The following is a 23,517-nucleotide window of genomic DNA, read 5'->3' as shown; positions in this document are numbered from 1 at the left end:
TGCTGATCACTGTGCTCAAAGCAGTGTGTAGTCTCTGCAAGAAATCAGAAGCTTTTTCACCAACATTCTGGTTAGTGTTCAAAAAGCGAGCAAAGAGCTCATCACCATCTTCCACTGCAGCATAAGCTGAATCAAGCAGGGTGAGGTAAGTCTTAGATGTAGCTGTTGGGCCTAGTGATTTCACTACATTGGCTGCTGGCAGTGAGAGGCTCTCCACAATTTTTCTGACAACTTGGGTATCTGAGATGGTGGGGTCATTTAGGCAAAACTCTACACTGCTGCGCCAAGCATCATAATCAACTTCAAAAGCTGGGTGGGGAACTCTCCCAGAGAAAGGCTTCAGCTTGTAAGACAAGTTGGAATGAGAAGCTACTTCACTGCTCTTTACAATGTGCTCGACGATGACACGTTGCACTTCTGGTGTGCTGATCAGATCGGCTGGGATTTGGGGGGATTGCATTTGTCTGTTTTGGAGCACAACAGTTTCAGTGGTGGTTACAGCAGGGTGAGATGTGACACTGACTGAGCTTGCATTTTCAATTGCAGGGGAAGCAGGTGGTGTGGCTTGAGATTCACATGTAGGGAGTAGTGGCTCTGGTTCTGCAGGAGTTTCAGTGACATTGGCTTCTGCCCTTTTCCCCACTGATTTTCCTATTCTCGCCAACTCTGCCCTCACAATGTCTTCATATGATCTACTGCTCCTCATTGCTAGATCTCTCAACTCAGTCAGGTAAGCTACTGTAACAGAAGCACTGATCTCAGCACTGTAGACACTGGCTAGGCTTTCAATGTGGTGAACGACACCTGGGTCTGTGGTGGGTCGATGTAAAGGTAAGTATTTCTCTAACTCATCGACTGTAGCCTGATGTTGAAACTCAACAATAGCCTGAAACTCTTTGTCTGTAGATGGAATTTTAACCACCCTGGCTACTGGCCCATATTCTTCCAGGAAGTTAAATGCTCCTTTATCAAGTTCTGAGTTAGTTAGCCCACTGACTAAAACTGCATTCTGAATTTTAATGTTTTCTGTTTTGATTACAACCTCCATTTTTCAGATGAATGCAGAAAATATTTTTGAATCAGAAGACGATCTGCAGTCAAACTCAAGGTAAGTATACAAAATTTACTGTTCGTGGCTCCAGTTACTTAACTGTGGTTTGTGTCAATGTTTAGTGAAAGGGTCTGATCACAAATAAAACCCTCCTGGCTGGCTCGCCAAGTTTTTGCCTGTAACCCGCTAGGTGTAATAAGGTTACTAATGAATGGACCAGGACTAGGTTCGTAGAGGAGGGTTGGAAGAAATGGACAACCACAATGAATAAACGGAGCCACGTAGTAGTTTAAATGTAAGTTCAATGTATTGAACCAAAAAGTTTGAATGGAAAAATAAAAATAAAATAAGAAAATAAATTCAGTATTTTTACAACTGATCTTTCAATATTTCAGTATTTCTTTTCAATATAAAACAACAAAAAGTGTCCTCATAGGAAAGGTAATGTCCCTTTAATTGTCCTTTAATGTTCCTCAATGTTCCTTCAGTTGTCCTTTAATGTACTTGGTGCTGCAGCGCGCGTTATTCAAAAGTCAAGTCAAATCAGGGGGAAATAAAATAAAATAGTCAGGGGCACAAAAGTCAGGTGTGTGTGTGTGGTCCTACCACAGACACACTCAGTTACGGTGAAGAAGGGCTGGATGTCCTCCTCAGGCTCAGGTGCTGGTTCTCTGCTCCTTTGGTATCACTGGCTCGCCATCTCCTTCCATGAGGAGAATCCCGATCCATATCTACGGTAAGTTCTGAGGGTGCTCAAAAAACCTAGCCTGTATAAAGACAGGACTATTACTAAATCACTCATCAAACTTCTCTGTTATGGCCATATTCAAATATCTCAACACACAGGATGCAATACTGGAACTCAGTAGTGATGGAATTAATTATCGTTTTAACTGTTTACCATGAGATATGGTAATTTTAGATCAGTTTCCATATGGAATATTATCAATTTTAACCTTTTTTAACCATTGCACACATGTTCATTAAGTTATGAACTGAAAAATGACAGAATGCACCTTTAACACACATTAAAATATTAAATTCAAGATTCCAGAGTGTCTGCCTCTGTTATGAATTAACCTTTTTAGCAGTTTTCAACAGAACACACATCTTTAACCAGTGCATCTTGAAATAAACACACAGAAAAATACCCACAGCAGTAAAATAAACAGCACACCCCATTTCTCATCAGATTAACCGAGCAAAATGTGCAGCTTTACCTCTGGACACACACAGTAAACAGTAGCGGCAAGTCACGTTCATGTGTTTACAAGTTTTCGGCCGTGTCGCGGCCCAATACACACTGTGGCTACTGCTGTTAGCATTAGCTAGCACTAATTAGCTCTAAGTTAGCTCAGGTAACTCACCAGGTCTCTGCCGAAAACAACAACACACAGGTCCTCGACAATCCCTCTGCTCCCGTTAGGTGCAGTTTCCAGACTTTTTCTGTGCTCTAAAGTGAGTTAACAACCGCCGGTTTTTGTTTACTAAAGAGTGACTTGCTTCGGTATTTCTCACCTGCTCGTCATGGCTGCTCTCACTCTGACTCTCGCGAGAAAAGGGTGGAACTACTTTTTTTTTTCGAAAAATAATATACAAATAAATACTGGGTGTGTGCAAAATAAATATAAATGGGAAAATAATAAATAAATAAATAATAATCAAATAAGGGTTGATAAATAAAAATATATATAATTTCAAAGAACTAATAATATTTTTATCCCCAATTATGTACTGGGTTACATTTGCAAATTTCCTGTCCCTCATGAAAAGCACGTGTATCCAAATCACACAGTGTGCTTTCATAAGTCTAGTCTGGCCTGAATACATTTTCCACAGATATGATGGCTGTCTGTGTGCCATTAAGTTTCCTGTCAGTCACTGCAGGCAACATTTTGTGGAGAAAAGAAACACGACAATGACTAACACTTTCTCCTGACTTTGACAAAACTGAACCAGTTGCCAAGTTACCCTCACACCTACCTAAGAGGCACTATTGTTTTGTCAATTTGAGTTTGAGGCTCTTCAGCTCGACGCTGCAAATCTTCTCTCAACATCGTCTGTCAAATCACCCACATATCCCCTCCCTTCCTTCCTTTCAGACAACCTCATTAAGGCTTACTATTGATTTCACCCTTTTGACCCGCTCTCTTCCCGTGCATAAACACCCCCAGCAGCCATAAACCATTCTCGAGACCATAAAACACACAAACACGCCGCAGCCTCTCTCACTATAAACAGGACCCGAGGGAGGCAAATTCCCCTTTTGTGCTCAGCCAGCTTATGTGGCGTTCATAGAACAGGTAGAGTTTAAAGGGCCATACCGCACGTTTTACTAGTTTTAGCCCATTAATAACCAATATTGAAAACTTCACATTAGTGCTAATCATTTTTCAAACCACATCATAAATCTTAAGATTATTTTCTAACAAATATGTTGTTGGTTTGAATGAATTTAATTATGAAAATAAACCAGAGAGGCTTAAAAGCTGCTTCTGATTGGTAATCCATCACAAAGAACAGTTAAAAATGCAACTGATATTAGAGACAAGGCTGCCAAAAAACACTCTACTGTAAAGGTATGTTGTCACAAGATCCAACCTGAAAGATCACCAATATGCAAACATGTACGCTGTTTTTATTCCTGCACTGGAAAAGGTGCTGTTTGACAGATGACTCTTAAGCCTCAGATATTTGAGCGTCCTTAAATGCACCAACGAGATGTGCTTTCAAACCTGTTCCTGCTGGCCCCTGCACTACTGTAAAGCAACAGTAAAGTAAAAAATGGCCACTTGGATGATTGATTCTATACCTCAAGCAAGATTCAGGTCGCTGCAAGTTGTATGTTTGACATTAATTGGGCTTGGAAGTTAAGAAATCATCATGTGGAAACTTGGTTTAAATAAAATGTACATTATGTACATGGATGATTGGTATGGTGGTTGCTTAGGGGATCAAACCTGGGCTCATCACCAGGCAACATGGCCAAAACCTTATATCTCCATATCTCAAAAACAGCATATACTGTATATCATGATATAGCACAGCAATATATAGGGGAGGGCGATATGGGCAAAAAAAAAATCTTAATTGCTTTTTAAAATTTTCCGATAACAATAATCTAACAATATCCTTTGAAATGTGATTTCTTTACCAAAAAAAAAAGTTAAAAGTTAAAATTCTAGTTGCTTACCTACCTCATCTGTGGGTGGACAATGTTTTAGAACAACAGATCGTTTATTTTCTTTAAACTTAAGCATTCAAGAGACTCCCAGTTAAATTTCAATGTAGCGACACCAAATGGGTAAACACCAGTTTTTCTTTTTGAGATATTATAAATGCTCGATAATGTAAAATTGCATATTGTCAAAACGTTAACGTAGATGATATATATTGTCCACCTCTATCAATATATCACAATAGTTCTCTGGTAAATAAAAAAATAAAAAAATAAGGGACAACCACGTGGTAAATATTTTGTTTACTCCATACTCCATGTTGGTGAAACATCACCTCTATGGTACAGCGAAGCTAGCCACCGGGAGAAATCTATTTTGGTTAACTAAAGCTAGAGTTTAAACTAAAAAATAATCAAATTGTAAATGTACATGTGGTACAAAAATATAACAAAATATCCCCCCATAAAAGTCACAAAGCAGCAAAAAATGCCACTTACTTGAGTTCACTTGTTTATAGCTCCTACATAAACAAACAAAAAAACTACTATCCATGGCAAAGTAAAAGGAATGCGGGTTTTTGTTTTGTACACAATGTCCTTCAGTCAGCCAGCCTTCAAAAAGGAGAGTCTGGGTGAGGCTAGTGCAACTCTTGGATGAGTTAGCCAGGTATTTTCTTAAATAGCATGCAACAACTTCTCCAAAATTTGAAAATAGCTACAATCAATACTTATGACTCATAGAAAACTAACACCTCATGTTTATTTTTTGCAAGAAAACCAAAACAACAGCTATAAACCAAAATAAAGACTGCTAAAATGCCAAACTCAAGGCTTCAAAACCGGAGTCCACAAACCATTGTGTGACATCAAAGTCACTATGTCTAATACTTTTATACAGTCTATGGCTGTGGTTTTTCAAGACTGCGATACAAACGCTCTAGAAAAATATATCCAATATACACAATTCTAATCATTTTGGCCATACATATGGTGATACCGCCCAGCGAGACACCTTGCGGTCAGTCCTCAGTCAGTACACACTCACAAGACATAGTAGCTCAATGTGATCTCTCTCTCTTGCTGTCACACAGAAATATACTATGTATGAGCACAGACACAGCAGTGACACTCTGGGATCTCCTCTTGCTTCTAATACAATCCACATTTATCAAGTGCTTTGCACTGCTGGCCCCCACAGTTATAACAATTATGCAAATGGTTAAAATAGGCAGTGAGAGCTGTGCAACGGCAGCTCCAGCCCACTCCACTCAGGGCTCTCAGCCAGTCCGAGATCAAAGCAGCCCAAGCTGCTCATGTTTGTATTCATGAGGTACCATTTCTCCCAATGTAAAACTTTCCACTAAAGCATCCGGCTCCTAATTAGCCGATATAATACAGGCTGAACTCAGGCTGAGGAAAGAAACCTGATCATCGATGATGAAGAATACAATCAAATATAATGTGAGAACTTCTCTTTTGCCGTCCGACCAGGAAGTCTTTCTGTGTCTCGGGTCAGAGTGAGACATGATGGATGTGAGTCAGTGCAGGTCATGCTGAGTGTGTATGTGTCTGACACCATATGAATAAATCATGAGTGTGCCAAACCTAATGGCCACTGGCCAAGGTCTGACACAGTATTTTTAGGTACGATATTTTACTCTGTTTGTGTCTTGTATCTGCCAAAGACATGAGAGGCCAATCGATGCTTGACGGGAAGCTGGGGATGAAGTGAGGGCGGGTGAGGCAAAGCAATTCCTTTTGGGTAGATGGGAAGACAAAAATCCTTTTAGTCTGCAACCACAAATCTTGTAGGACTGAAGAAATCTTGCATCCAGTTGTTTTCCATAATTGCCTTCTAGTTTACGGGCCCCGAGTAAACCAGGAGACACAGCAAGATTTACAGCCCAGCCATGGGGCCCTGAAATGCAACACACATCCTTAAATCACACACACACACACACACACACACACACACGGATCAAAGCAGTGCTTCCTACCAGCCTTGAACAGTTATGGTCTAATTGAAAAGTGCTCTGTTCCTGATTTATGCATCTTTCAAAGCAGCGATGAGATTTTACAGAAGCTGCTAACTTTGATCAAACGCAAAAATGTTAAACATCAGTGTATCAAAGTGCTGCGTAGCTAACACGTGAGCCTCTCGATCTGTCTGACGCTGTACACTTTTACCCGCATCTGCTGCTGTGCTAGTTTCTGGTAAAGTTATGGGATGTAAACTGGAGCTCTAAAGTCAAATTAGTGCATGAATGAAGCTCGTTTACGGACTATATCTGGCCAGCCTGCTGCATGGAGCTGAGCATCAGTTTAACTACTTTGTGGGACAGCACTGTTTATCTTGAAATAGGGAAAGAGTGATACTGAACACTGCAATAGGTATAAAATCACATTACTTTAACTGTTATTGCTGTACAGTTCTGGTGATATAGAGTGATGCATAATAAAGAAGAAAGATGTGATGCTGCTGAGAGGTATGAGTCTCCAGATTTCTCAGGGTGATATCCTAACTCGTCCAGAAAACCATATAAGTGACACTTTACTACACCACAAAGAAAACAAAACATGCACCCTTCAAGAGGAGGGTTTCAAGGACGCTCTCTCTTAAAATATTGTAATCAGGTGTCCCGTGGGGAAAACAAAGCTTTCAATGAAATGCCTGAGCGTGAAGAGGGGACATTTCAAACCCTCAGAAACACAAAGGTCAGCGCTGGGACCGAGACCGAGGAGACAAGGACAGGGAAGCCAAATTCCAAAGATACTTTACAGAACACAAGCTCGGGCTCGTCAGTTTTTTGATGCACAAAACGCTCACTCCCACGGACGCTCACTCACACTCGTGTGTGCGCGCAGGTCACTCAGCACAGCCCCGAAAAAAGCATACGCACGGCTCGCAGCTCCGATCCTCTGCCCTCTTCCCTCGGCGCTCTCTCTCCCCTGATCCGTGATCAAAGTTTGTTTACGTTTGTGGGGTAACTTTGCAGGTTACATCTAAAACTCCCACACAGCGCACACTGTTACATTATATAAGCTCTATCAAAGCTGTGCTTGCTAGTTTTCACAGCTGTTAGTTGTGTAAAACACTATAGTGCGATTACCAAATCAGCCACTGGCCTTATTTCTTCTATTCTACAGAGGACTGCAGTATTATATTTAACTCCTGCTCTGCCAGGACAGGAAATCATGGGGGTTGTTGCAGTATCATGCTGAGAAAAAAGCACAATTGGTCAACATGTCGGACAAAAAACAAGGACCTCATCCATTGAATAAATATAACGTCAAGCTGCAATGATGGGGGTGAAAGCAGACTGAAGTCAATGAGCAATTGTGAACATACCACATGCATAGATTGCTGCATTGTTGGAAAGTAGGACTTGCCCCCCCGCAAGATTTGAACCCTGGACCTTTGAATCCCAGACAAAGTGACTCACACTGCACCACTGGGAAGACACAGCTTTTCCATGCACCTTCTAGCAACTTGAGGCAATGATATAACAAGTGTATTTTTGTGCGTTTAAACTTAAAACACTCACAACGGTCAAAAATTCTGTTAGTTTCTGGTGTATTGTCAAGTAAAGTATAGAATCAGCTGAAGCAAGATATTGAACATCACTGCAGACTAGGGTTGTCACGATACTAAAATTTTCAACTCGATACCGATACTCAGGAAAATATTCGATACTCGATATCATTTTCGATACCACAAGGATAAAAACAAAGACCCCAAAATTTAAAAGAAATATTTTTATTATCAAGAAAAATGCAATATGTAAAAGTTAACAGAACCACAGGTTAAATATTTATAATCAAAAACAGTTGTGCAAAAAGAAACTGCAACTATGATAACAAGCTTCAGGTCTGAGGTAGTGCAAAAAAAATAAATACAATAAACAATAACAATTAGAACAATATTTTGAGGTTGTATGCTGTGCACAATATTAGGCAAGATTGATAAAAAAAATAACAATTTATCGTAAGTATTCATTCCTTGGCTAGGTATCGATACTTTTGAAAATGAGTATTGTATCCAGATACAACGTTTTAGTATCGATACTTTTTTGAGTATCGATATTTTTGACAACACTACTGCAGACTCATCATTTGACACGTGTTATATCAATATTGTCTGTGTCAGCTTTGGTAGCATTTGAATGAAGACTTATGGAGGTGTATCTTAATGGATTTTGCACATTTTTAAAAATACACAGCAACAGAATTTTGAATTGAATGCAGATTGTGCCGAGAGGAACTTTTGTCACAATTCAGTGGATGTTGTGAAAAAGATTCAAGCTCTCTGGGTTGCATGGGTGTTTTTATTTGGTTTTTGGAACTTTGTAAAGTGCAGAAGTGAAAGATTTACACTTTGACAATGTTTTGGGATGAATTTTGAGAAAAATTTAGAAAATGTCACAAAAGTTGATATTTTTTAGAGCAGAAACCCATTTGAAAATAATGCAGATAAATGTATTTATTATTATTATTATTATTTATTTCATGTTGGTGAAGTTCGCAAGCGACCTGTCAATTTTAGTGATTTTTATTCTTATGTTTTTTTGCAGTATAAACACTTTCAGCAGAGAAAAATAAGAAAGCAGAAAAATAATGAGAACAAACACAAAAGGACTCCAGCTGCGAGTGTCGCTTCTTGGACCACTAATAATGTCTATTCTGCATGACTTGTTTCGACCCCAGAAAGCAACAAAAAGAAATTCCTGTAAATTCAAGTGTGACTTATATTTGAGCTGCGCTGGAGGCACACAAGAAACCCTACATGTGAATCAAAGGAGCGCTCCACTCTCTGATTGACTTTTACATGCTAGCGTGTAATGAGTGAGTGTGAGAGTGTCTCTGGCTGTGGGGCATGACAGCAAAGGGGCGCTCAGCAGCAGCCTCTAATTATTAGCAGGTTATTCAATATGGATGGGAGACAATCAGGCAGACGGAGCTCGTTCCTCTCCACAGACCCCGAGGCCATTCAGGGGAGCCAAGATGTTGAAAAGCGGGGTCAGAAAATGTTCCTTTATCTGCACGTCTGAAGGCAATTTGTATGTCATGTAATGTCAAAAATCTGAAGAGCTACACACAGACGTGGAAATGTGGTCAAACGCTTCATGCTAAACTGCCTCGAGGTGATTCTTGTCTTCCGCTTTCTGAAGGAGAGAACAGACAGAACTTTTCATTTCACTCAAGATGATGAGCGGCCTCTCTGTGAAACATGGGGCATAATTCACTGGCGGTTAGACATGGTGGTGCTAAAGCTGAAGGCCTAGTGTTTAGTGTCACACTGTCTCCATTGATGAGCAACACTTGAGTCTTTGCAGAGGTCAGCGGGTCGTATTTGGTCACGGCTGTAGATACAGGACACTATTGAGCACACAGACGTTTAATTCTACAAGCTCTGACAGGGGGGAACTGACAGGAAAGCAGACTGCATGCCAAACTATACTACTATAGGCATGACATACACCCTGAACTCATGTTTGCAATGTTTGATGCACTAATATGTTTCGTTGAAGAAAAATTTTACTTTAGCTAATATAATAAGAGTCTTGGTACAAACACAGCTACTTTACATACAGGCACATAATCTTAAATTCAGCAGAGTGTATACACTACAAACAGACTAACCAGGTTCATGCTTCCTGTAGTGTCCCCGTCATGAGGATGCACACGCGAAAAATTATGTTGTCATGCTCTTTGCATTGAGTGCTAACTTGGTCATGCATTTCTGAATTTTTCTGACAAGGCTAGCGCTGGCGGAAGATGAGCCACAGTATCTGTACAATAGCGACCACAGTGCAAAATGATATGTTGATGTTTTTCATTATGCCACAGTCTCTATTACACTTTAATTTTATGGACAAATCTCAAGGTTTATCTGTAAATATGACTGAACTGTAGAAGTAGCCCGTCTAGCAAATGTACATTATATTGAACCAATTGAAAGAATTAAATAATTCCTCACCAAATAGTGCCATGGCTATCATCCATCTTATTATTTGATCTTAATATCTACAGTATGTTAAACAGCATTTTAGTGTTAATAGATTTGAGCTGGTTCTTTCTCCAAACTCATTACTGAGTAGATGGATGAAACTAAATGCTTTCAAACTGTCATTAATAATGTCCACAGCAGCCTCTAGTATTGCTGACCCAGAAGAGAAAACTTTGAAAACTTAAAATCTTGGGACACATTGGTAAAGAATGGCTTCCTTAGAGGATTTGTAGTCTGTTTAGAAGTCTCACAGTCCTGCCAATGACCTGCTGGCTTTGACCTGGACTCACTCCACAAATCAGCTGTCAGGACTCTGAGGCGGACCAGCTGAGGTGGGTTTCCTCACTTTGCCTCGGTTAGCCTATTGATGGCAGCCTGCACAGTGCACTCCGGCCTTTACTGCCTCTGCTGACTTTACAGTATTGTATTTCGGCACAGAATTCAATTACTGGCTCTGACTACAGTAGCAATAATATGGGGTTATCTGGGGTGACTGGTTGGACTGGTGCTTCATGGAACCTTATTGATCTGAATCTGACTGATGTTACGTAAGGCTGCTTCAGTGCGAGCAGACGACACCCGAGGGAGTGTGTTCACTGGGCCACCTCTTACCTCCAGATGTATTGGTAGTGTTATTTATTCAACAACAACCCTGCTGTGGTTCTCTTCCAACAGTACAGTCTGTTTTGTTAAAATATCAAAGTCTCTTTAATTTGTGGTGTGAAAAAGGATTGATTACATAATCTCTAACTTTGTTAAGATGAATGCCCTTGTTGATCCATCAGTGAGGTTACAAGTTCAAACTTGATGAGTGTGTGTGTGTGTGTGTGACAAAGAGAGATTAGTACCAGCAGCATTAGGATAAGTACCTGACCTCAGTGTTGTTTTAAGTGACATCCACTTGACCTTCACTCAACCACGCATGCATGCACATAATAGTAATCTACCAAACTACTGAGTGATAAAACAAGATGCTAACTGAAAACATCAAATACTAGAGGTAAATCTGATAAAGGCAATATTTTAAAAAAAACGACTGTGTTCCTTCACTAAAATAGACTTTCTTATTTTATACATTTCCAGGAACAACAGCATGTCTCACACTGTCCATCTGTTCCACCTTCAACAGTGAGTCATGCATTAGAAATCTTGGGGTTGAACTGAAGCAAATTATATTGGAACCAATTGAACTAATTGTTCTAAATTATTATTGCTAGACTTGTTAAACTTTCTATTCCAGCACGGCACGTAATACATCAAAACAGCACATATATGTATGTTGCAGAGTGTCAAGTAAGTTAGCATGTTAGCACCCGGGGGTCTAACCTCTCAAACTCAATGAGGATTTTGAATGGGTTTTTGGTTAGATGCCTGAAATCAGGTCGGTGGTGAACACAAGCTAAAGAGATGTTCACGTTTTGTTGTGCGACATAAAATACATTAGTTAATCCCCCCACTTGTGAATTTTGACGTTTTCAAGTGTCCCTAAAAAGGCAGTTGTGGCTAAATGAGACTACAGTGGTTGTCGGAGACATTAAAAGTCATCACGCCGAAACCCTCTCACTAGTCCACCTTACAGTCTCTAGTTGTGTTTTTCAGTCCTCTTGCCAACACTTCTAGAACAATGTTAAAAAACTATTTATTAGCCTACGGTTTTTCTACCTTGTCAAAACTGCTGGTTAGCTTGTTGGAGACCGTCTGAAGCTAACGGTAGTGACGTTGAAGTCATGTGACTGTTGTGTAGCTCGCTATAGCATAACGTCAGCTTTTTACTTCTGTCGGCTTCAATCGCTTCAAACATAATAATAGTGGTGTTCATGTGTGAAGATTATCCTGCTGAACAATACGTGTCAGTATCAGAAATGGTGTATTTGCCACAGAGCTTATTTCTGCAATGACCCAAAATCAAATGCAAAAATCCCAAAAGAGAAATCTCAATAGACCTCATGGTGATGCTACTTCCAGGTTGGTCGACAAAAATACGTAATTTCGTTCGCTTTCTATAGATAGCAACAAATTACAGTTTGTCCTTGGTCCCCGGACAACAAATATAAAGAGCAGTATGGATAGAAAACAACAACATGCTGTACTTGGGGCTTTCAGTGTACAATGATGAACAAAAACCTGCAGCAACATGGCCCTTTCATAGATCAGTTTGACAACCCTGTTAAGGTGATGTAGTACGGACAATTTTATGTCTCAATAAAATCTGCTGACTTGTGTCTGAGCGTCAGTCTTTCTGAACATCTTTACACTGCTGGCACAATTTTGACCAATCTTGGAAGCATGACACATTTTGGCACTGTGTTGTTTAGTTCTTGTCTGGATGATGATTTTGGCACTACGTCCAGGTATTAATATAGGCTATGAAGTACAGTACCTGGCATGATTTGATTTCTATAATTAAAAACCAACATGTTTACTTGTTTTGAGAAAATTACAGTGCTGAGATGAATATGCCTCCAGATTTTTCCCATGTAATCTGTTTGGCCGATTCCATCAGCCTTATATCTCAGATATCACACTGGATAAACACACTGGCCCTCATTTATCAAACGAGCGTACGTCAGAAAGTGTGCGTAAAGTGGGCGTAAGATGATTTCTACGCAAGCCTCGGCATTTATCAATTTGGACATGAGCGGACGGTGCAATCAGATCTCATGTCTGCTCTCAACTCGTGTACGCAAATCTGAGTCAGCGTGAAGTCCACACGTCTGAGTCGGAGAATTGATCTTAGACTACCGTATCGATGCCTGGAGCTGATAAAACTCTGTGGTGTTTTGATTTTTAATAGTGACAAAGCAAAACATGTTTAGACCACATAATTTATCATTAAAACATAATCCAAAAATAAATAAACCCTGCGATCGTGAAATTCTTTAAACAGAATACCAGCCGAGGACATTAAATGTTGTTGTCTTCTGCTGTTTACTGTTACTGTTTACTGTACCGGAGCGTCAGCGTCTCCTTCACCAGCGGTGCTGCCCGAATAGAAACATTTCCAATCAGCGCTGCCACACGCTCCTCTGACTAGGACATCATTATTAGTAAATGTAAAGAGGTGAATAATATCTCTCCATCATAATAATAGCAACATTCGGATATTATATAGATTATTAGGCTTTATATATCACCATGTAATTACTCAAACCTCGCCGGGAGTTTAATGGTCCGCTACTCTGCTGACAGCACCACTGATTTCCTTCTTTTTCACTTTTTAAGCTGCCAAACAAAACCAGTTTGTTGTGTTGCTGCTGTTGGACGTCAGTGTTTCACTTTCTGACTGAGAAATTCCTCTTCTTTTAGAATTAAAACTTACTTTAAAACATTGTTGCTGAAAACTTCTAAGTCCGTGCTCCAAATGTAAAATAATCACTGGACTTGTTTGAGTTTATAACTAGAAGTACTTTTATTTCATAAACCTCCGTCGCTGCGTATTTCTGTAATATGTCTATATTGCCCCTATTGTTAATTGTAACGGTGCACTTTGCTAATAAAGCTGACTTTAGAGGGTGAAAAAATCCTCCTTTTGGCCGCATTGCGCCCTTCGGTGTCGTAAACTCTGAAGGCGAGTCTTCTGAATCGGGTATATATTAGGGTGTGGTATTTAAATTACGCTTGTTTCGAGCCGCCACATTTATCAACAGCCGATCATTCTTACGCTGTGATTGGCGAGATACGATCGTTTGATAAATCACACGTGGACCCTGTCGTAAGACGAAATATACACTCAGATCTGCGCTCGTTTCTACGCTTGCTTGATAAATGAGGGCCACTGACTTCTAGTTTTCCCCTGATGTCATCAAGGAGGTCAACAACTGCACCATACAGAAATATTTCTTCAATAACATCATTGGAATTTGTGAGAAAGTAAACAGCAGAGTGACATGGAATTTATTTCACCCTATCCTGGATTGAGTACAAGTCTGTTTGGTTTCTGTTCACCTTGTTAACAAGAAAAGCCTGTACAATGTTTGCCAACTGCTGCTATCAGCAGTGTGCTCAGCACAGAGCACAAGTTCAGAGGGAAGAATGTAAAGGGAGAGAGCGATGTGAGGAAACAAAGTTGCATTCCTTACATTTCTCACTAGGTAATTATTAAGTGCCTTCACATCGTCCATAAACATACAGAAGTAATGTGGACAAGAGCCTGTTTCTCTAAAACGTCTATTATACAAAGTTGGTTCCCGTGGGAGCTAAGTTGGTAATATCAGACATTTAATGACTGATAATTCTACCACCTAATCAGAGCAGGGGAGACATGCAGTGTTAAATTGAGCTGATAAAGACAAAAGCATGAGCGCTAGCTTCTTATTAAATTCATCAGAGCGAGGAGCAGGGGAGGATGTGAGCAAAGACTCTCTTTCTCTTCTCTCTCTGTGGCTTCTTTGTTTCCTGGAGCGGTTCATGTAGGAGTCACCGTTCTGTGATTACAGAGATAGAAATCGAGTGGTTCCCACATCGACCCACACCTGAACCGTTTCCACTTAACAGCTGCGGTGAACGTGCGCGCATCCATCCACACACCCTCAACGTTAGACCACACACTCAGCACAAACACATAGCAGGGAAACGTGTGGACTACAGCTGAAAATTGTAGAGCCCAACCAATATATCTTGGCCAATTACATGTATAGCTCAGTGTATATGTCGTCTGATAAGGTGAAAGGTTTTGTTTACTGAATATAATGCAGAAAATGATACTTGGGCGATTTGTAAATGGTGTCATCAGTTTGTTCAGCAGAATGCACTCTGACTTGCAATCCAGTGGCAAGCAGCACAGAGTTTGAGACAAAAAGCTGCTCTTAGCAATGTCAACTCTATAGTGTCATTCAACACAGGTCACTGTCACTGTAGCTTATTATGTACCTTGCAAGGCAGCTTGGTTCTCACAAAATCACAAGATCACAAGAGAATCATAGATCACATATCACCAAATCCATCTGGTCAGGCTTCAAGTAATGCGTTTGTGTCCACTCTACCAGCAGTTGAAACAATTCGCTACCTGACAGGGACAACTGGCAGCTATGGTGTGTCATCAAAGGCATGACTGTTTCATTAAAAAAAAAAAAGTTGCTACTAAAGAAGATGTAATAGCTGCAGTTATATAAGAAGTGAAGAGTGTTTCTTCATTGAATGAAGAGCGAAAAATGACACTGAAGGCTTTTGCTCTTCTACTGACTGGCTTAGGCAGTCCATGATTGACAGTGATAGACAGCTGGCTCATCTAATCACCTGCCAGGTATTTTTTTGAAAGTACCTGCCTTTTTCCAAAGAGGTTCCAGTGACAGCTTCTCAGGTGGTTCTGTGGAACAAGGTTAGCTAAATATAGCTGGCATTTGTATTTTGCAACATAAAATAGCAACTACTCCGTTCTTGAACATTATAACTAGGAGTGTTGCATAACAGTACAAGTCTATATATCTAGATGTCACTTTGAGATAAAAAAAATATCGGGATATATATCATATATAGATATTCTGCCTAAATATATCGGGATATGACTTTTGGTCCATATCGCCCAGCCCTAGCACAGTATGACTGCTCTAAATGTTAATGCTTTCAACTTCAAGCCTAAATAACACACAAAGTTAAAAAGCTCTCAGCATCCCAGCAAACCTTTTCCTTTGATCTCATCTGCACTGTACCAGCAGCAGAAGAGCAGAGCAGGCTGCGTGTCAGGTAGTAAACACTGATGCTGACGCATGCTGATGCCGAGTCAGAGGATCAGCACTTTTTCCTCCCGTGGAGTTTCTCTGTAAATAAAGTGAGTGTTTGTTGTCTGTAAGTGCTGAGAAGCAGCACAGTGAGAACTACTCAAGATCAGCGTGTTCAGCTGACACGGGTCACAACTTTACTGATAACAATGACAGCAAAACAACAAGAAACAACAGAGAGGAGAATTCCACCTTGTGAGACTATGACGTTTTGCCTCAAGTTCTACAATTCAATTCAACAATACAAGGCAATCCAATGAAGTCTTGTTACCCAGCTCGGGTACAACTCAGGGGGAATTCCAGGAACGCAAATAGACCATCAGACCAACAACCATAAAAAAAAAAAAAAACACAGAAAGGAATGCAACCAAAAGAGGGTTTAATGAGGAAATCAAGATGCACAGCTCAGTGGAGCAGATAATCCCATATATTATTCTTCCAGCACCGTGTGGCTCCATATTGGGACGTTCAACAATTAAGAGTTAATTAGCATATTTGTTCTGTGCTCGGAGTGAAAGGGGAGGCTGAGGCTGCAACTCAGTGTGACGTCACTCACCCGAGAGGAAAGATTAGTTAAAAAGTTAGCTAATTCCAATTCTGCAAACAAGCATGCCTTGTGGGATGAGTAATTAACAATCAGGCTGCTTTCCTGGTCTCTCTGCAGCTTAAGCTGTTCTTCTGACAACGCAGCCTTAAAACAGCGAGTTCACAGCACGTTGAGCTTTGCTGGCATGTAAATAAGTGAAACTTTCCCAGCAGTAAGCTCAGGAATGTATTAAATATACACACACAGGTTAGGCGAGGTCTTGCTTTGATCTGAAGCCCAGTTTGACACAGTAGACTTTGGAGTTAGGTACTTTCAGTATCACAAGACTTTCCTAAGCAAATACAAACCCAAATAAAAGAGAGAAAAATAAAAGATTAAAAAAAAGGAACTTGTTTACCTGTTTGTTTGTCCACCTGAGACTTCACTTCTCTGCTCCTGATCCCATGCTCACTCTATATTCCTCTGTCTTTCTGTCTCATGCTCGCGCTACTGATTATCACGCCACATGACTTCCTGTTTCTCAGTCTGTGATGGCAGAAGGGAGGAGTGGATGGGCGGGAGCTGCCTGGTCCTCACGGCTGACCTGCTGGCCACGGCAGGATGACTTTGTACTGATCTGACTAATCTGATCTTAAGCTGTGCGTGAGCATGGTTTCAATACAGACAGGAGTATCACTCATGATCTACCTGTGTGTTTTTATATAGGAAACTAGGAGAAATAAATAATGCCTACCTTACATCTATTTCCTTTTCGGGTGATTTCTCTGTCCCAGACAGATTTCCCATATCAGAATAAAATAATGAGAAAAATTCTGCTCCTGTGACCTTGATAATCTGGTAGAGAGCTGAGGTTTAGGTTAGGTGACGAAATCCAAAATTTAAGGTTTTAACGCAAAAAAAATGGATCTATGGATTTATGGATCATATTGATGCCGAATTAACAAGGATACTGTCAAATTATGACTTTATCTTGTGTTTGTAGAGTTATGTTTTTGCAGACACAAAGGAAATGTTAGTATGTCCTATTTCTTAAATGAGTTCGGTCAGGAGCAAGATGAGGAATCTCAAAAGGAATCTAGTTGTATTGCAGCAAGTAGCGGCCCTGCAAGATCCCCAGTCTTTGCCAAATCTGTGACTAATAACTCACATTGTCGCTGGATGTGAGAGGGTGTCAGACTTCTAGTGTATGGTCGGCATATGTTGAATTCTGCAGCAGCTACAAGTCAGTTTTTACTCCCCTGAGAGAACCTGGTACTTTCCTGCTCACCCTACACCCTCTCCTTTTCCCTCCTCTTCCCCTCCTCACCTGCTCATCTCTTTGTGCTCTTTCAGCCCTCTCAGGGGCCAGTGTGGTTGGACTTGTTCGCCCAGTTTCACAAACAAAAGCCCTGCATGAGAACCAGCTTTGAGATGGTCCATCCGGGCCCTGCACTGACATATGAGAGCCAGCCTCACTGGACAAATACCAACTATACAATGTACCTTGTTTGTGCACGGATAATAAGACAATAATGAGGGATCAAACTTGGGTTAGGAGACAGACAGCAGGAAAACAGAGAAAGAGGGATGAGGGTAGGAAAAACTGAGAGAGCACACATGAAGGAGGAGTGGAAAATGAGAGCATGTGGGGGTTGTCTCAGCGTGGACCGTCTGGACAATAGTCTAAGTGTAAGTCCCCCTTCCTGAGGCTGGGTTACTGGACGGGTTCTTCATCGTATCAAGTTACATAACTCAAACTCACATTTGAAAGGGGATAAAGAGAGGACATTGTTCTCTGCTCCTTGACCAGGAATGAGTGACTTCTTTCTACTTTCTTTGTCATGTGATGCAGGCCGCAGAGCTGAGCTGAGTGAAGAAGGTATCTGGACTTCTTAAAGCTGGCACCAATAGGTGGGCACACAGGAATCCCAGCTAATAATGCACCTTGCCAACCAGAGGTGCACAATGTAGCAATTGGCACACTGTTAAAGGCATTCCAGAGCAGGGATTTGATGTTTTGCAGTGCACTTTGGCCTGCAGAGTGCAATTCGAAGAAAATCAGCTGAAAAATGAAAGGAGGGGATAACCTCATCAAAGCTTTGCAGCCCAGTCTAACACTTGAGCAGGTGCCGCTGCACCCCTGTCATTACCTCTGGGCCCCACAGGCATATTCAGTCTCAGATTCCACAGATTCTCAGTTGTAAGTCTCTCAGCTGGCGGACAGAGCAGCGCCAACAAGTAAGCTCTGGGAACCTGGAGCAGTGGTGAAGGTGGTACGTGTGTGTGTGTGTTAATGGATGGGAAAATGGCAGCAGCAGGAGGGAGGACAGGGTGAGAGAGAGTAGGAGTGTGGAGGTCTGGAGATAGAAATGCAAGGCAGGAAGAACAGAGATGGAGTAGTCGAGGCCTGATTACAGATACTGTACCTGTCTGACCAGTCAAAGAGACCAGACAACAAACCCAAGCTAGACTAATTTCCTCTGCATAAGCTCTTCAGGGCAATAACATTACAGGAAGAAGCTATGGGAGGCAAGCTTGATGTCTGGTTCTCGAAAATAACATTATCCTGGGTCAGACATCCACCTCAGCTCGGTTTATTCGTCTGAAAAACTTGACATTTTGAAATCCCGTCAGGAAGGATTTAAAAGATAGCAGGAGTTTCTTTTTGAACAGTGACAGATTAGGAGTTAGTTTGGCATTTTGGGAAATGCCAAACTAAATAAATTTTTTGCCAAACAAAAATTTATTCATCTACTTGCCAAGAGTTTTTGTGCATATTATGGGATCCTCAGTTGGTCCCATTTCCCAAGTTTCTGACTTTGGTGAGTTCATGAGCTTCAAGTTAAAATGCGGAAACAAGTCCAGCTTGGTGCCTGTCTGCAGCCTTTTATTCCTCTATAAGCCAGTCCGAGATTTATTCTTGTCCGGCGGCCTCTTGCTCTGTCACCCTCTCCTTGATATACAATTCTCCTCCAAAAATTTCCTCTTCTGTCTTGTGGCCTCTGCCATGATGTCCATAGAGACTGCTGAACCCGGTTCTGTTGCCTGCTTGAAGAAACCTTCTCGTTCCAATGGTCCAAAGCTTATGCTTGCGGTGTAAACACCAACACTTTGGTGCTCTGAGGAGCCACCTCTCGATGCAGTTCATACCCGTCCACTGAAGTTATATGTGTGTAGCTAGACAACAGTTCAATTCCAGCAATTGGGCCGTGATGATATACAGTACAAAATCACAACCTTCAGTATAATAGTGCTCAATTACCAAACAATGATTTATCAAGCTTGTCATTCTAACACTAAGCAAATTCAAATGATTTATCTAAAAAACAAACAAGAGAGGTAAAAGTTCAGTGCCAGTGACTCTTAACCACCGTTCCACTTTACTACCTGTGTGGCCTGAGTGAGACATGCGCAGGTCATGGCCACTGAATATAACCTTTAAATCCACTGTATTGATTTCATGTAAAAGAACAGGTTGTGACAGCAAACTGAACTGCTGTTGGAGAGAAGAGAGCTGGGGCTGCCTCGACGACTGCTGCTCGTATGCGCAGATAAAAATAAACAACAATGCCCACTCGCAGAGGAGGGCTTCGACTCGTGGCCTTTTGTTCTGTAACGCTACAACTCTTCAGACTAAATAAAAGAGACAAGGGCCGAGTACTCTGCATGCACACAATTCATTCTGACACACACACACACGCACACGCACACACACACACACACACACACACACGGTAAGCATTGCTGCTGATATCTATAGAAGCCAGGTGAGGAGATAAGCCCGATCAATAAAAACACGAGGAAACGATAAGGCCGGGCTGACTCATGGGGAAAGAGGCTACATTCGTTAACAAGACAATAGTCCCAGGATGAGATTCTGCCAGAGTTAGCAGCCATTTCCGAGTTCCCTCTGAATTGGTGACATTTAGAAACAAAGGTCACAGCATGGGGTCCGTCCACCCTCCTACACTCTCAGACCTCTCCCCTCTGAAGGTCACAGGGTCCCGCTTGTCCCATGAGGAGAAATCTATTGTTCAGTAGTCAGGTGGCAGGTCAGCCAACCACGCAGTAAGTAATAACCCAGGAAGTAATGGACTGACTACACTTTGCTGTGATTAAATATGAAATATATGCCAGGTTCATCTGGCAGCAGATGGGATTTTGATTGATAGAAATAAGCATGTGAGCTACCAAGCTAGCTCCTCATTATGCCAAATCCACCCATGCACACTCACACTTAGACTAATATGTACTCAATCTGTGATGTTCCATGATTTTTCCAGAAGTGTTGTGTTATGAAAAGTTTTCAAAAGTTGTTTTCTGGCAGATAATATGGTTTCATTTGAGCTTGTTCTTAAAATACATTAATTAAAAATGGGACTTTAATTTTGGCCATTTCGAAATTGATACAATAATATACTTGATTTTCAGTCTGTAAGCAATCAGACCTCAGCCTTAGTGGTCTGTGCTCCACCAGTGATCCACAGGGACGTCCCATATTTGGGATTCTTTTATTTCTAAGTGACACAGTTAAAATGGTTTAACCCCAATTCCAAATAAGTTCGGATGCTGTATAAAAAGGAAATGGAAAAAGATTGTACAAAAACTCATATTTTCAAAAACACAAGTTTCTATGCTTAACAAACAGGGTTAGGGGAAGGGTTAGGATTAGACCAAAGAAACTGCCAAAAGACAAAGAAAATCACTGAAAAGAACTGAATATCTTCTAGTTTCTGCAGTTCTGTTTGTTAAGCATTTGACTTAAACACAACCGAAACTACATCAACTAACCCTAACAGAGGTCAGAGGTCAGGCAGAATTGGGTCATACTTCTCTGTGAGTTTGTCACTACAAGCAACTCCAAAGTGAGCGGAGCATATAAAAGCTATTGTTTTGTTTTAGTTTTCAATCTGTCAAGGAGAAAGGTCAGGGACCATCTTTCAACGATCAATCTTCTGCTATAAGGAAACACCTGTCACTTGGTGATAATGATTAACTTGGGTGTGTTCTCAGTATTACCTGTTGGAAAAAAACTCAGGTCAAGCCTGTGAGTCCTACAACTTTACCCATTTGAATTCATGTAAAATAAAACAATGTTTAACTGAGGCTCACTCGAACACACACAAACGAATTGTGTGGTTGATTTGGTTAAACAACTAATCATCTAATGTACAAAAACATAGAAAGTATACTTCTGACTGTTACTTACACAGACAAACACTTTCTTTCAGTTCTACTGACATGAATGTCATGCAAACTATTACCATTTACTGTGATAGCTTTGAGCTAAACAGTCTTATATCCAACAGTGGCAGAATCTAGGCAGGCAGCCCTGCACTCCTGGCCAAGCCCCACAGTGATTTTCTTAACCCGGCCAGGCTTTAATCGCAGCGACAGACGGCCCACAGAGCGGATCAGGCCCAGCCACGGGCAGAGAGATGACTGAGGAGTGAAAACTCCAAGTGTAAGAGCACGACACTTTCTCCTCTGAGTGATCAGGCACGGTCTTGTCTATATAGAGTCTATAAGATGAGTGCAGACAGGAGGGAGAGAACAGGGTAATAGGATAAGCCACAGATTAGGAGCAAACGGGGAGAAAATGGGGAGAAAGAGGAGGACAATGTGAGGAAACAGAGTTGAGAAGGGGAGGCAGAGCGTACAGTGTGGAAAAGAAGGGCTGATTAGTGTTTGATTAGCTGGCTGGCCTGAGGCTGGCTCTCCCCGCTGCACCATCTGCTAGACTGTAGCATGCATGACTGACCTGCTATGCACTTACACGCTACAGCAAGGAAAAGTCTAGTATGAAGTTCACAATGGGGATGTTGGATTTACTGGGCTCTGACAGGACAAGTGTTAAGTTGCACCTTTATTTAAGCTTCACATCAGGACTAACATCATACTGTGGGAATACTGAGGCGTGCAGTTTATTCAAACTTACTGTGCTCGATGCAGAGAGGAATTTGTATCCTCCTCTTTTGGTTAGCCAACAAATGGTCAGCAGACATCCAACTGATCAGCAGAATTAGTGTTTCATCAGCTGCCAGTACTTTAAGAAGACACATGTATGCACAGACACACACACAAACACACACACACATAGGGGAGTGTCAACCCCCTGGGAGCTCAAACAGCTGAACGAAGACATCACATCAGCTGTCTGCCTGATTCTGCTGAGAGAAGAGCAGCAAGGAGACGGACTGTGCTAATAGGTTGTTGTCAAAAAAATCTCCCAACAGGCTTTAAGCTAACAGATAGGCTTTGCAATATTGACAACATGAAGGATCATGATACAAGAATAACCTAATGCTGATAATATGGCAATAATCAGCAGTCATGTTTCCATCAACAAATTTCAAGTGCAAATGGGCACTTTGAAGATTCACAGGAGAAAAACTTGATGGAAACACCAAAATTTGATAAAACTTTCGAAATGCGTGGAAAAGTTACTCACTTGGGATGGTCTTTGTCAAAATGCTCTAAATGGGAGATGGGAACACTATTTCCAAATAAGTACTGTCGTAGCTACCATTAAGCATGACATTAAAGAACAATTGTTGATTAATTCAATAAGTTGCCTAATTGAATCCAATTCCTGAAGACTTCTCTCGATTTTCTCTCATGGTTAGCCAAAGTTGTCCGACTAGCAACCTCTTTTTCGTTCTCTCTTGCTCAATCTCTTCTTCTTCTACTGTTTACTGACAGATTAGCCTGCAGCAACACATTACACTGCCATCTTCAGACAAACGCTTATTCATGCAGCTTTGTTTATTCGCTCTAAACCAGTTGATGCTGCAGACCACGAAGTCTTGGTCCTTGTAAGCAGAGGGCCCCAGATTCGAATCCAGCTTGGGGCCCTTTCGCTCCCCTCTGTCTCCCACTTTCACTCTGTATCTCACTATCCCACTATCAAATAAAGCCAAAAAATGCCCAAAAAATAATCTAAAATCATAATTAGTGTAACCTATTTAAAAAGTATTTAGATTTTTCTTTTAAAGCCAGGGTAAGTAGTTTTTCCATAAAATGCAAAAAGAATTAACT

At 41.1% G+C, this 23,517-nt stretch overlaps 1 protein-coding gene across 2 annotated transcripts in view; it reads right to left on the bottom strand.

Moving 5' to 3' along the window:
* The window catches only part of n4bp3 (NEDD4 binding protein 3), a 40,443-nt gene that overhangs the window by 15,670 nt on the left and 1,256 nt on the right, over window positions 1-23,517 (bottom strand). The window contains exon 1 of one of the 2 annotated variants that reach the window (XM_059346393.1): window positions 16,898-16,984. The exons of the other annotated variant lie outside the window; for it this stretch is intronic. The gene's annotated coding sequence lies outside the window, so the exon portion shown is untranslated. Of the gene's footprint in view, window positions 1-16,897; window positions 16,985-23,517 lie in introns of those variants that run through there. 2 annotated transcript variants of the gene reach the window in all.

Source organism: Centropristis striata, chromosome 12 (genome assembly GCF_030273125.1).
Source record: "Centropristis striata isolate RG_2023a ecotype Rhode Island chromosome 12, C.striata_1.0, whole genome shotgun sequence".
Taxonomy (NCBI): Eukaryota; Metazoa; Chordata; class Actinopteri; order Perciformes; family Serranidae; genus Centropristis; species Centropristis striata.
The sequence above is the reverse complement of the archived record's forward strand: the minus strand, read 5'-3'. Positions and strand labels throughout refer to the sequence as shown.